General features: G+C 40.2%; 1 non-coding gene across 1 annotated transcript; it reads right to left on the reverse strand.

Moving 5' to 3' along the window:
* Nucleotides 1-886: 886 nt before the first annotated feature.
* LOC148567316 (small nucleolar RNA R71) lies at nt 887-990 on the reverse strand. Its single transcript, XR_015882008.1, has one exon. It is a non-coding gene; the product is annotated as a small nucleolar RNA R71 (small nucleolar RNA).
* Nucleotides 991-12,663: the final 11,673 nt, after the last annotated feature.

The raw sequence follows: 12,663 nt of genomic DNA on the forward strand, positions 1-12,663 counted from the left end.
TATGGCGCCGTTGCCGGGGATTGATTGTGCATCAACAATGATTAGATTGGAAGATCACTAGATTGAGCATTTTATTTTTTGTATTTCATTTTCTGTTTGATTGATTTGCTTTTTGTTTTAGTTAAACTTCTTCCCTTCTCCATCTACTCTTTTGTTTTTCTTTGTTATTTTCAATTCTGTTTGCTAACCCACTAACTGTTTGATATATTGCATCACCCACAACTAACATCAATTCTGACATAAATACTGTCTGCACCTATCTTCTCTGCTTGTACTTGTTGGTTGTATGACAGGGAGAAGAAGCGGGGCTTCAACTTCCTTTGATTCTGAACCAGAGAGAACCTTTCTTAGACTAAGGAGGGATGCAAGAGGAAAACGAGTAGTTGGTGCTGAAGAAGAGGAGGAACAGTTTGAGGAATACTTTGAACCAAACATGGAAGAAAACATGGAAAATCATCATGAAGAAGAGACTCACAACCATGGCAGAGGAGGTGGAGCAAATCATGCTAGGGAGGATAGAAGAATTTTGGGCTCTTACATTAATCCAAACCCAGGCAATTGTGGAAGTAGCATCCAAGAGCCAACAATCCATGCCAACAACTTTGAACTTAAACCACAGCTCATCACCCTTGTTCAGAACAACTGTTCGTTTGGAGGAGGTGTTCAAGAAGATCCCAACCAACATTTGACCACCTTCCTGAGAATATGTGACACAGTGAAATCTAATGGTGTTCATCCTGACACCTATAGATTGCTCTTATTTCCCTTCTCACTCAGAGACAAGGCAGCCAAGTGGCTGGAATCCTTCCCAAGGGAGAGCTTGACAACTTGGGAGGATGTAGTGAATAAATTCTTAGCAAGATTCTATCCTCCTCAACGAATCAATAGGCTGAGAGCTGAGGTTCAAACTTTCAGGCAACAAGATGGTGAGACTCTGTATGAAGCATGGGAGAGGTTCAAAGACTTAACAAGGAGGTGTCCACCTGACATGTTCAATGAATGGGTCCAGCTGCACATTTTCTATGAAGGGCTCTCTTATGAGTCAAAGAAGGCAGTAGATCATTCATCTGGAGGGTCTTTGAACAAGAAGAAGACCATTGAGGAAGCTATAGATGTTATTGAAACAGTAGCAGAAAACGACTACTTCTATGCTTCCGAAAGAGGGAACACAAGGGGAGTGATGGAGCTAAACAATGTAGATGCTCTGTTGGCCCAAAACAAGCTCATTACTCAGCAGCTGGCTGACCTCACCAAGAAGATAGAGATGAACCAAGTAGCAGCAATCTCCACTTCATCAACAACACAAGAAGGAGTAAACCAAGAAGCAGAAGGGAGTCCGGAGCAAGCCAACTACATTGGGAATTCACCAAGGAAGAACTATGATCCATACTCCAAGACTTACAACCCTAGATGGAGAAATCACCCGAACTTTGGGTGGGGAAGTGAGCAAGATCAAAACCAAGACCAGAGATGTTACAATTCCAACAACAATGCAGCTCACCAATAATTCACCCAGAGGACATCTCAACACCCCCACAACAACAACTCTCCACACACTTATCAAAACCAAAATAGCACATCAGCTCTGAACCACTCATCAATTGATGACAGGCTCTCTAAGATTGAAGCCTTACTTGAAGGAATAAGCCAAGAGATTCAAGAAAATAAGGTGTTCAAAGAGGAGGTGCGAGCCAATATTAAGAACCAGGGAGAAACCATTAGGAAGATGGAATTCCAGGTGGGATATTTAGCTGAGAAGATTCCCAAACCTACTGATAGCTTCCCAAGTGACACTGAGAAAAACTCCAAGGGAGAAGCAAAGAAAGTAAGATAGGAAGATTGCAAAATGGTCACTACAAGCGATCAAGAGATTGAAGACAAGCAAGGCAAAAAGTGCAACCAACCTGAAGACAACTCAACAAAGGAGGAGGATAGAGATCACAAAGAACCAGAAATCTCACAACAAGAGCTGCTGAAGCTCTATGCACCATTCCCTCAACTGCTCAATGGTGCTGTGGGAAAAAGAATATACTCAAGGTTCCTAGACTTGTTTGCATCTCTGCATGTGAACATACCATTCATCAAGGCAATTCAACAAATGCCTGCATTCATTAAATATATGAAGAAACTTCTTCCCAGGAAAAGCTCACTCAAGGGAGGGCAGACTATAGTGATGAACAAGGAATGTAGTGCCCTTATTCAACCTGAGTTACCTACAAAAAGAAGAGACCCAGGAAGTTTTCATATCCATTGTGCCATAGGTGAAACTATGTTCGACAGAGCACTATGTGATCTAGGGGCCAGCATCAACTTACTGCCCTTATCCCTGGTGAAGAGGCTACAGATCAATGAGATAATGCCTACAGATGTCATTATCAGACTGGCTGACAAAACTCAAAAGCAAGCAATAGGAGTAGTGGAAAATGTGTTGCTAAAGGTTGGGAAGTACTTTCTCCCAACAGACTTTGTCATTCTGGACATAGAAGAAAGTCACACTCACCCAATCATATTGGGAAGACCATTTCTAGCTACAGCCAGAGCACTTATCGATGTAGAGAAAGGGGAGCTAATATTGAGAATCCATGATGAACGACTCAGCTTCAATATTTTCAAACTCTCATAAGAAATAGATCAAGAGGACAAGGAACTAAGCACAAATGACAATGAGACACTGAAGGACGAAACAAGCACTGAAGCACAGTCAGTTCACTCTGAGACCCCCTTAACTGACAAACAAGGAAAACAGCAATTGCCACAGCTCAAGGAGAAGTTGGAGGAACCAAAACCTCTAGAGGCAGGTGAAGACAACATCACAATTCCTTGGAGAAAAGAGGTCACAAGGGGAAGGCAACCTCAAAAGAAATAAAAAAGAAGGTACCAAGGAGATGGAGGAACAAGAAGATCCCTACGGAAGACTTCTCTCCAGGGGATAGAGTTGTCTCAGCATACTTCCCAGATATTCCCCCTAATCTCCCTACTGTACCATCTCAATTACCCAAGTTATTCACTATCAGCAGAGTTCTTTCTCTGAAACATATGGAGATCATTGATCCAACCAATGGATACAAGTCCACAGCAAGAGGGGAAGACTTTAAGCACTACCAACCACCAGGATGAAGGAAAAACGTCAAGCTAGTGACGCTAAAGAAGCGCTTCATGGGAGGCAACCCATATTTTATATGCTTTCAGATGATAATGAATAAGTCAATCTTTATGAGCTTCAATCCAAACTTAACAAACAATTGGTGAAAATCCTCTTATGCAGAATATAGTGAGGAACAAGTTTGGTGTTCAAAGCAAACCAAGTTGCATGCTAGCCTTGGAAGCTTTGAACACAAAACCTTCATCACAGTGCCTCAAACTAAGTTTGGTGTCACCCCATGGTGCCACCAAAATGCATAAAAGGAACCACCAATAGTTAGTTAGTTAGTTGAAATCCATAAACAAACAATCAAATCCTTTCTTTCCATTTATTCTAGCCGTAGAGTTTTAATTTTTTTATTAATTCCCTTATTTCAAATCTTTATAGGAAAGGAAAAGAAGCATGAAAAGGGATTGATGGGACAATTAAAGGGGAGACTTCGCCACTTAAAGAAGAGGGGTTACACACTTGTTCTAAAGAGGGAATACGTTGGAAAATGTTGCCATGCAACATTGAAAAAAGGGACCCTTAGAAGACCGAGCAATCCCCATCATAAAGAGATGATCCTTGTCTTCTAGCCATGCATAACCCCAACCGTCCATCAAGTGACCACTTCATCAATCTACACCCTCCATTCTCTCACAACTTCTCTATATAAACAACCCTTGTCCATACCACCCTTCATTGTCATCACACACCTTCACCAATCTTCATTTCGGTACAATACACCCCCTATTCAATTATAAACATTCTTCCCCTCACTCTCCTCATTGCCATAAAACCCTAAACAACCAAAAGTCTCCATAACCTTACCACCTTCACATATTAAATCATCATTCATGGCATCTTCAAGTTCTAAGAGAAGGGAGGGGAAAGAACCCATGGAAGAACACCCATATGATGAGAAGAGATTTAGAAGCTTGCATCATGCATTGCAGTACGGGTGGATGGTTGATAAGGAAATCATTTATGAGCTGGGATTTCAAGTTAAGAAGAATGAATGCTCCGAAATCACAGAGAAGGTAGAAAGGAGAAGATGGGAGCTCCTCACTGACCCAGTCACTAAGGTGAATGCAAATCTCATAAGAGAATTTTATGCAAATGCAGTCAGGTATGATAAGAAAGATGAATCATATACAAGCTTTGTGAGAGGAACAATGGTGGATTTTGGTCCCATGAGTGTAATGAGGGCATTGAAGCTACGATCTATACCATTTGAAGAAGAAAGTTACTACTCAAGATTGGACAACAACCCCAATTATGACCAGCTTTTACTAGACCTTTGTGTACCAGGAGCTGACTGGGAAAGGGGTGCAGGAAATAAACCAAAGTTCATTAAAAGAACAGATCTCACCCCTGAAGCTAAGGGGTGGTTCGAGCTAGTGAGGAGGTCTATTCTCCCAGCTGCAAACAACTCGGAGGTGAATCTCGAGAGAGCAACAATGTTGCATTGTATACTCAAGGGAGGAGAAATCAAAGTTCATGAGATCAAAGCTCAAGGAATTAGAAAGATGGCAGAGAAAAGCAACTCAAGAGGAACATTAGGTTACCCCATCACTATTTACCGAATATGCAAGAAAGCTAGGGTGGTTTTTGAAGATGAGGACCCCGTTTGGATAAAGGAAGGCATTCCAATAACGGTCCGAAGGATGAATGCTGCAGCACTCCCCCTGCCTCAACGGAAGCAAAGAAAGAGGACAGCCCCTCCAGTAGTTGAAGAACAAGTCTTAGAGGGACAAGCACCACAGACCTTGGACATGCACCAATTACAGGAAGCCATTGATGGCTTATCTAGACAATATTTGGAAAGCCAAGGAGCACAGAAAGAGCTTCAACTACAGATGATGGGGCAACAACTAAGCCAAGGACAACAATGGGGAGAAGCATTCAACAGGATGGAACAAAGGCAAAACGAGCAACAAGAATCCACCCAGAGGCTAATCAACATCCAAGCACATCAAGGGGCACACATACATGAGATGCATTAAAGACAAATAGAACAGGCAGAACTATTGGACGAGCAAAGGGCATTCGCAGAAGGAGTTTACATGAGTCAAACAGGACATCAGATAAATACTCAAGCCAGGCTCGACTACTTAGTGGGACAGCTGCCAATATTGCATCCAGGAATAGCCAAGTATGATGAAATGAAGGATGAATTAGCACGAAAGGAAAGACAAAGGGTGGAAGAGAGTCATGAGTCAGTGAGGAAGGCACTCGAGGATTGGAAGCAAGAAAGATTGGCACGGATGCGAGGAAATGCAAGAGGAAACAAGGAGGACAAGCAAGGAAAAGAGCGTGGACATCCACAACAGTAAAAGGTGGTGGAGTTCCTTCTTTGTTCCATCTTTCTCTGTGTTTTAAATAAGGAAGATCTTGTATGAAATAGAACTTGCTTCCATGTTATATTTAAACCTTTTTCAAATCATGTTATTTTTAGTTTTGGTATTGAAGAGAGTCTGTGTGCACTGGTCTTTATGTCACTACATCATTCCCTTATTTACTTGTAAGCTTGTCCATTTTAAATCAAATGAAGAAGAGAATGTTTATGTTTTTAAAAGACCAGAGTAGGGTTCATATTGTGGAAGTGCATTCATGAATCTTTGGGGTAGTCATAAGTTAGCTAAGTTGGTTCAACCACAAGGCTAGGAGGACAACTATCTATCCTGAATACTTGACTTTGGATATACTCATGAGACTAAGTTAATAACAAGATCCTAAGAAGAGAAAAGGGAAAGAACAATGGAAGTGAAAAACAAAAGGAAAAGAGTAAGCAATAAGGCTAGGCATCAATGGTTTTAAGCTTGAGGCAAGTGTCTGTGGTGCCCCTGTGTGAGGGATCTACTTGGATGAATAAGCTCTTAGGGGTGCTTTATCACTTGGTAACTTGGGTTATCTAACCCGGGATTATCAGCTGAAAATCCACTATCAAGAGTAACCCTCACTACAGAGCATTTAGTAACCCAAAGACGTGCTGGACACCAAGGTCTCAAGAAAAGAAAATAAATAAACTATATGCCTGTGGTGTGTATGTATGGGGGAGAGACTTGAGGGAGTAAGTCCTTAGGGGTGCTTCAACACCTAGCACCTTGAACCAACTGGTTCGGGAGTGTTGGCTGAAAGCTTATCTTAAAGAGTTGCCCCCTTACAGAGCACTTAGCCTAAATAACACAAATAACCCTTGAAACAACAATAAAAGGATCAATGAATAAAAGTCTCATGAGATATAAACAAAGTAAGTGTTTAGGGACATGATAAAGGTCTGAAAGCCAGTAATGGAATGAACCTAAGTTGCTATGCATGAAACCACCATAAAATCAGTAATATGACTTCCACAAGAATGACTCATTCCTCTGGATATTCCATTCATCATTCTCTTGTTCCAGTACTTGCTTAGGGACAAGCAAGCTTTAAGTTTGGTGTTGTGATGCTAGGGCATCTTGGCCAGTTTCACTGACCTTTTTTTACTGTTTTTAGGTTAGTTTCATGCATTTCTTTAGGAAATAAGCTAGTTTTGGGTAAATATTCACTTATGCCTTGACTCAAGCACACATTGTGCATTTTACATGATTTCATGAGGATTTTGCATAAGTTTAGTGACAAATATTATGTTGCATTACTCATGACTTGGACTAGAGCTTTGATGCACCTTGTTGCTTGATTTCAGGACCAAAAAGGAGCAAGAAAGGGGAGGTAACTTGCAAGGATTAATGAGAAAAGTGATTGCCAATAACACTCTCAAAGAAAGCCATCAATGCCCATGTTAGAGAATCACGTTAACCAACTTAACGTGAACTCTAACGTGGAGAAGAGAAGTTGAGCCAACGTTAGTGACACTCAACATTGTCACTAACATTGGCAATCACTCATAAGTGGCCACGTTAGAAGCCACGTTAACCTAGTTAACGTGGCCTCTAACGTTAAGGGGGAGGGAGAGAAGCCAACGTTAGTGACACTCAACATTGTCACTAACGTTGGCCTATGGTGCTAAGTACCACGTTAACTCCCACGTTAACTTGGTTAACGTGGGAATTAACGTAGAGGATGAAGAATTATCGACAACGTTAGTGACACTCAACATTGTCACTAACGTTGAAGCAACCACACAACCCCCAAGAGTCACGTTAACCTCCACGTTAACTTGGTTAACGTGGAAGCTAACGATGAGAAATGAAAGATGAGCCAACGTTAGCGACACTCAACATTGTCACTAACGTTGGGATGGCTAAAAGATGGCCACGTTAGAAGCCACGTTAACCTAGTTAACGTGGACTCTAACGTGAGACCCAGGGGCACATTGGAACGTTAGTGACAATGTTGAGTGTCACTAACGTTCTCGAAGGTTGGCAAGGACCACGTTAAAAGCCACGTTAACCTAGTTAACGTGGGCTTTAACGTGAAACAAGAAGGGGCACACTGGAACGTTAGTGACAATGTTGAGTGTCACTAACGTTCTCGAAGGACTAACAAGGCAACGTTAAAAGCCACGTTAACCTAGTTAACGTGGGTTTTAACGTAAGGCAAAGGGGTGCATTGGAACGTTAGTGACAATTTCTCGAACTTATATTCTCACTAAATATTAACACCCCTAACGTCCTGAGCTGAAGTCTCTGCCCACTTAGCACTTTCTCTCTTCAAGTAAAGCCAAGCCCAAATGAAGAAAAGAACTACTTCAAACTCAAGATCCAAAGGCCCAAGACTTGAAGAGTAAACTAGAAGCTGAGAAGAGTAGTATATATAGGAGTAACTTTGAATTGTAAAGCAGTTCTGGAGGCTGAAGAACATCTCTCTATATTTACTTTCTTTGCAATTTCTAGTTTTATGATGTATTCTCCATCTTTGTTTTCATTTTCAAGAGCTATGAACAACTAAACCCCTTTCATTGGGTTAGGGAGCTCTGTTGTAATTTGATGGATCAATACTAATTTTCATTGTTCTTCTTCTATCTTTCCTCTTGATTTTACTTGAAAGCTTTCGATCTTCATCCAATTGAGTAGTTATCTTGGAAGAGAAGCTATTCAAACTTGGATCTCTTTTGAACCTTGGAAGAGGAATGAAGAGATCAAGCTAGAAATGCTTTCTCATGCTGGACCAAATTGGGTTTGGATGGGTATGTGACTGTAACCCTCTCAATACTTGGTTTGGGAAATACATGTGGTATAATCAGTGACCATACTTCATCTCTTCTCATGAGCAATTGACCAAGGAATTGGCTATTGATCAAGATTTGAGAGATTGAATTGCAAGGAATTGTAATTCAATCACTTAAGATTGCCAAGGAGATCAATGAGTGCATTGATTGAGGAAGAGATGAAAATGAAGTTGATCCAGAGAATTGCAACATCTCCTAAGCCCAATGAATTCCCCATCTCTAATCTTACCCATTCTCTTTAATTTCTACGATTTACTTTTATGAGCAAATCCCCCATTCCCATTTACAATTCTGCAATTTATTTTCAGTCATTTACTTCCAGTCCTTTAATTCTAGCATTTACTTTTCTGTTATTTACATTCCCGCCATTTTATTTTCTGCAATTCTCAACCCAAATTCTGGATTCGCTCAACTAGAACATTCTTCTAATTAAAGTTGCTTGATCAATCAATCCCTGTGGGATTCGACCTCACTCTATTGTGAGTTTTTACTTGACGACAACTTCGGTACACTTGCCGAAGGGAGATTTGTTGAGAGACAAGTTTTCCACGCATCAGGGACAGCTTGGTTTAGCCGCTTAGGCTAGGATTTTGTTCCTTTGGGCCCTCCTATCCATTAATGCTCAAAGCCTTGGATCCGTTTTACCCTTTACTTTTGGTTTAAAGGATTATTGGCTTTTTCTGCTTGCTTTTTCTTTTTCTTCTCTCTTTTTTTTTCTTTATTTTTCGCTTCTCTCTCTTTTTTTTTTCTTTTTTTTTCGCAAGCTTTATGTTTTTCACTGCATTTTCTTGCTTCAAGAATCAGTTTTATGATTTTTCAGATTATCAATAACATTTCTCTTTTTTCATTATTCTTTCAAGAGCCAACAAATTTAACATTCATAAACTTCACTATCAAAAATATGCACTGTTCAAGCATTCATTCAGAAAACAAAAAGTATTGTCACAACATCAAAATAATTAAACTAATTTCAAGATAAATTTCGAAATTATGCCCTTCTTGTTCTTTTGCAAATAAGAACATTTTTCTTTTAAGAAAGGTGAGGGATTCATGGAATCATTCATAGCTTTAAGACATAGACACTAAACACTAATAATCATTGAATAAAGATAAAAACAAGATATAAACTAAACATAAGAGCAGACAATTAACAATAAAAGAAAGGAAATTAAAGACATAAAAAAAATAAATGACTCGAATACTAATGCTCATATAACTCTTAAAATAGGTCTCTAATAACAAAAGTTATCACAGAGTTAGGACTCAACAACCTTTATTTTAAGAGATACTTGCTCCTTCAATCTGTGGGACGTCTAGCTCTTCAAGGGGCAGCTTCTAGCGTTTTAGCTCATGTATCTCACGCCCTTGTTTCTCTTGTTCTTTGAGCAGTTTGCAGAGCATGCTGTTTTGATTCTGCTGCTCTTCCTTGAGTTGATCCATAGCTTCTTGCAGCTTGGTGACAGATGCTTCTAAGCGGGCCCAATATTCAAATTGAGGAATTTTTGGGAGGAGCTCGTGCGCCCTCTTCTTGATGGGGTTGTCTTGAACTTGAGGTCTATCCATCACCTTTTTGGTGATTGGGCGTTCAACTGGGATATATTCATCCACGCCTATCTGTACCCCCGTATCTTTACATAACAAACTGATCAAGCTCGGGTAAGCCAATTTAGCATCAGTGGATTCCTTGTTTGCAAATATGTAAATTTCACCAGGAATCAGCTGATGAATCTCTACTTCTTTCCCCAGCATAATATAGTGAATCATCACTGCTCTCTTGACAGTGACTTCAGAACGGTTGCTGGTTGGGAGTATAGAACACCCAATAAAATCCAGCCAACCTCTAGTAATTGGTTTGAGATCTCCTCTCTTTAGCTAGTTTGGGACACCTTTTGTATTGGTAATCCACTTGGTTCCAGGGAGGCATATTGATGCCAGGGCATTTTGGCCAGTTTTACTGACCTTTTCTTTACTGTTTTTAAGGTAGTTTCATGCATTTTCTTAGAAAATAAGCTAGTTTTGGGTAGATATTCACTTACATCGTGATTCAAGCATACATTGTGCACTTTACATAATTTCATGAGAATTTTGCATGAATTATATGACAAATTAGAGGATGCATGTCTCATGATTTGGATTAGAACTTTGATGCACTTTATTGCTTGATTTCAGGACAAAGGAAGCAAGGAAGAACCACGTTAGCAGCCACGTTAGTCTAACTAACGTGACCACTAACGTGGAATGGAAGCTAGCTTGCAACGTTAATGACAAAAGTAATCGCCAATAATGCCCTTGAAGCCATCATAACCCACGTTAAGAGTCACGTTAACTAAGTTAACGTGAACTCTAACGTGGAAGAAAGAAAATGGAACCAACGTTAGTGACACTTACCTTTGTCACTAATGTTGGACCAAGCTCATAAGTGGCCACGTTAAGAGCCATGTTAACTTAGTTAACGTGGACTCTAACATTAAGAAGCAAAAGAGAAGCCAACGTTAGTGACATTCACCTTTGTCACTAACGTTGGCCAAGCCTCCATAAGCCACGTTAACTCCCACGTTAACTTAGTTAACGTGGAAGCTAACGTGGAGAGAGCAATTGATAGCCAATGTTAGTGACACTTACCTTTGTCACTAACGTTGGGGTGAACCACCAAGAGCCACCATGAGCAACGTTAACTCCCACGTTAACTTAGTTAACGTGGAAGCTAACGTGGATAAAGAGATGATGAGCCAACGTTAGTGACACTCACCTTTGTCACTAACGTTGGAGATGGCTAGCATGACTACGTTAGAAGCCACGTTAACTTAGTTAACGTGGACTCTAACGTGGGAAATAGGGGCACATTGGAACGTTAGTGACAAAGGTAAGTGTCACTAAAGTTCTCGAAGGATTGGCATTACTATGTTAGAAGCCATGTTAACCTAGTTAACGTGGACGCTAACGTAGGGACAAGGGAGGACTCTCCACGTTATTGGGAAAGGTAAGTCCCAATAACGTGTGCGAAGGACCAAGAGGCAAAGTTAGTGGTCACGTTAGTGCCGCTAACGTTGAAGTCAACGTGATCATATTTGGGTTAGGAACGTTAGTGAAAAAGGTGATTGTCACTAACGTTCTCGAACCCACACTTTCACTTAACGTTGACACCACTAACGTCCTGAGTCAAAGTCCCTGCCTACTTCACCTTTTCTCTCTGCAAGCAAAGCTAAGCCCAATGAAAAGGATAACTGCTTCAAACTCAAGATTCAGAGGCCCATACCCAAGACTTGAAGAGCCAACTAGAAGATCGGAAGAGTAGTATATATAGGAGTAGCTTTGAATTAGTTTGGGAGTTGAAAACTTTAGGGAGCCTTTGGCATAGAACTACTCTCTGTATTTTACTTTCTCTGCACTTCTAGTTTTACTTTCATCATGTATTCTCCATCTTTGTTTTCATCTTCCAGAGCTATGAACAACTAAACCCCTTTCATTGGGTTAGGGAGCTCTGTTGTAATTTGATGGATCAATATTAGTTTTCATTCTCCTTCTTCTATCTTTTCTCTTGATTTTACTTGAAAGCTTTCGATCTTCATCTAATTGGGTAGTTATCTTGGAAAAGAAGCTATTCATACTTGGATCTCCTCTGAACCTTGAAAGAGGAATAAAGAGATCATGCTAGAAATGCTTTCTCATGCTGGACCAAATTGGGTTTGGATGGATATGTGACTATAATCCCACCAACACCTGATTTCGGAAATGCATGTGGTATAATCAGTGACCATACTTCATCTCTTCTTATGAGCAATTGACCAAGGAATTGGCTATTGATCAAGATTTGAGAGATTGAATTACCAAGAAATTGGAATTCGTTCACTTAATATTGCCAAGGAGATCAATGAATGCATTGATGAGGAAGAGATGAAAATGAACTTGATCCGGAGAATGCAACATCTCCTGAGCCCAATGAACTCCCATTTCTGATCTTACCCATTATCTTTAATTTCTGCCATTTACTTTTATGAGCAATTACCCCATTCCCATTTAAGATTCTGCAATTTACTTTCCGCCATTTACATTCAGCTCTTTATTTCTAGCATTTACTTTTTCTGCTATTTACTTTCCCGCCATTTAATTTTCTGCAAATCTCAAATCAATTTCTGGTTCGCTCAGCTAGAACATTCCTCTAATTAAAGTTGCTTGATCATTCAATCTCTGTGGGATTTGACCTCACTCTATTGTGAGTTTTTACTTGACGACAAATTCGGTATACTTGCCGAAGGAAAATTGTTGAGAGACAAGTTTCCGTGCGTATCAAGTTTATGGCGCTGTTGCCGGGGATTGATTTTGTATCAACAATGATTAAGTTGGAGGATCACTAGATTCAGCATTTGTT

Source organism: Arachis ipaensis, chromosome B4, assembly GCF_059453495.1.
Source record: "Arachis ipaensis isolate K30076 ecotype BB chromosome B4, ASM5945349v1, whole genome shotgun sequence".
NCBI classification, from domain to species: Eukaryota; Viridiplantae; Streptophyta; class Magnoliopsida; order Fabales; family Fabaceae; genus Arachis; species Arachis ipaensis.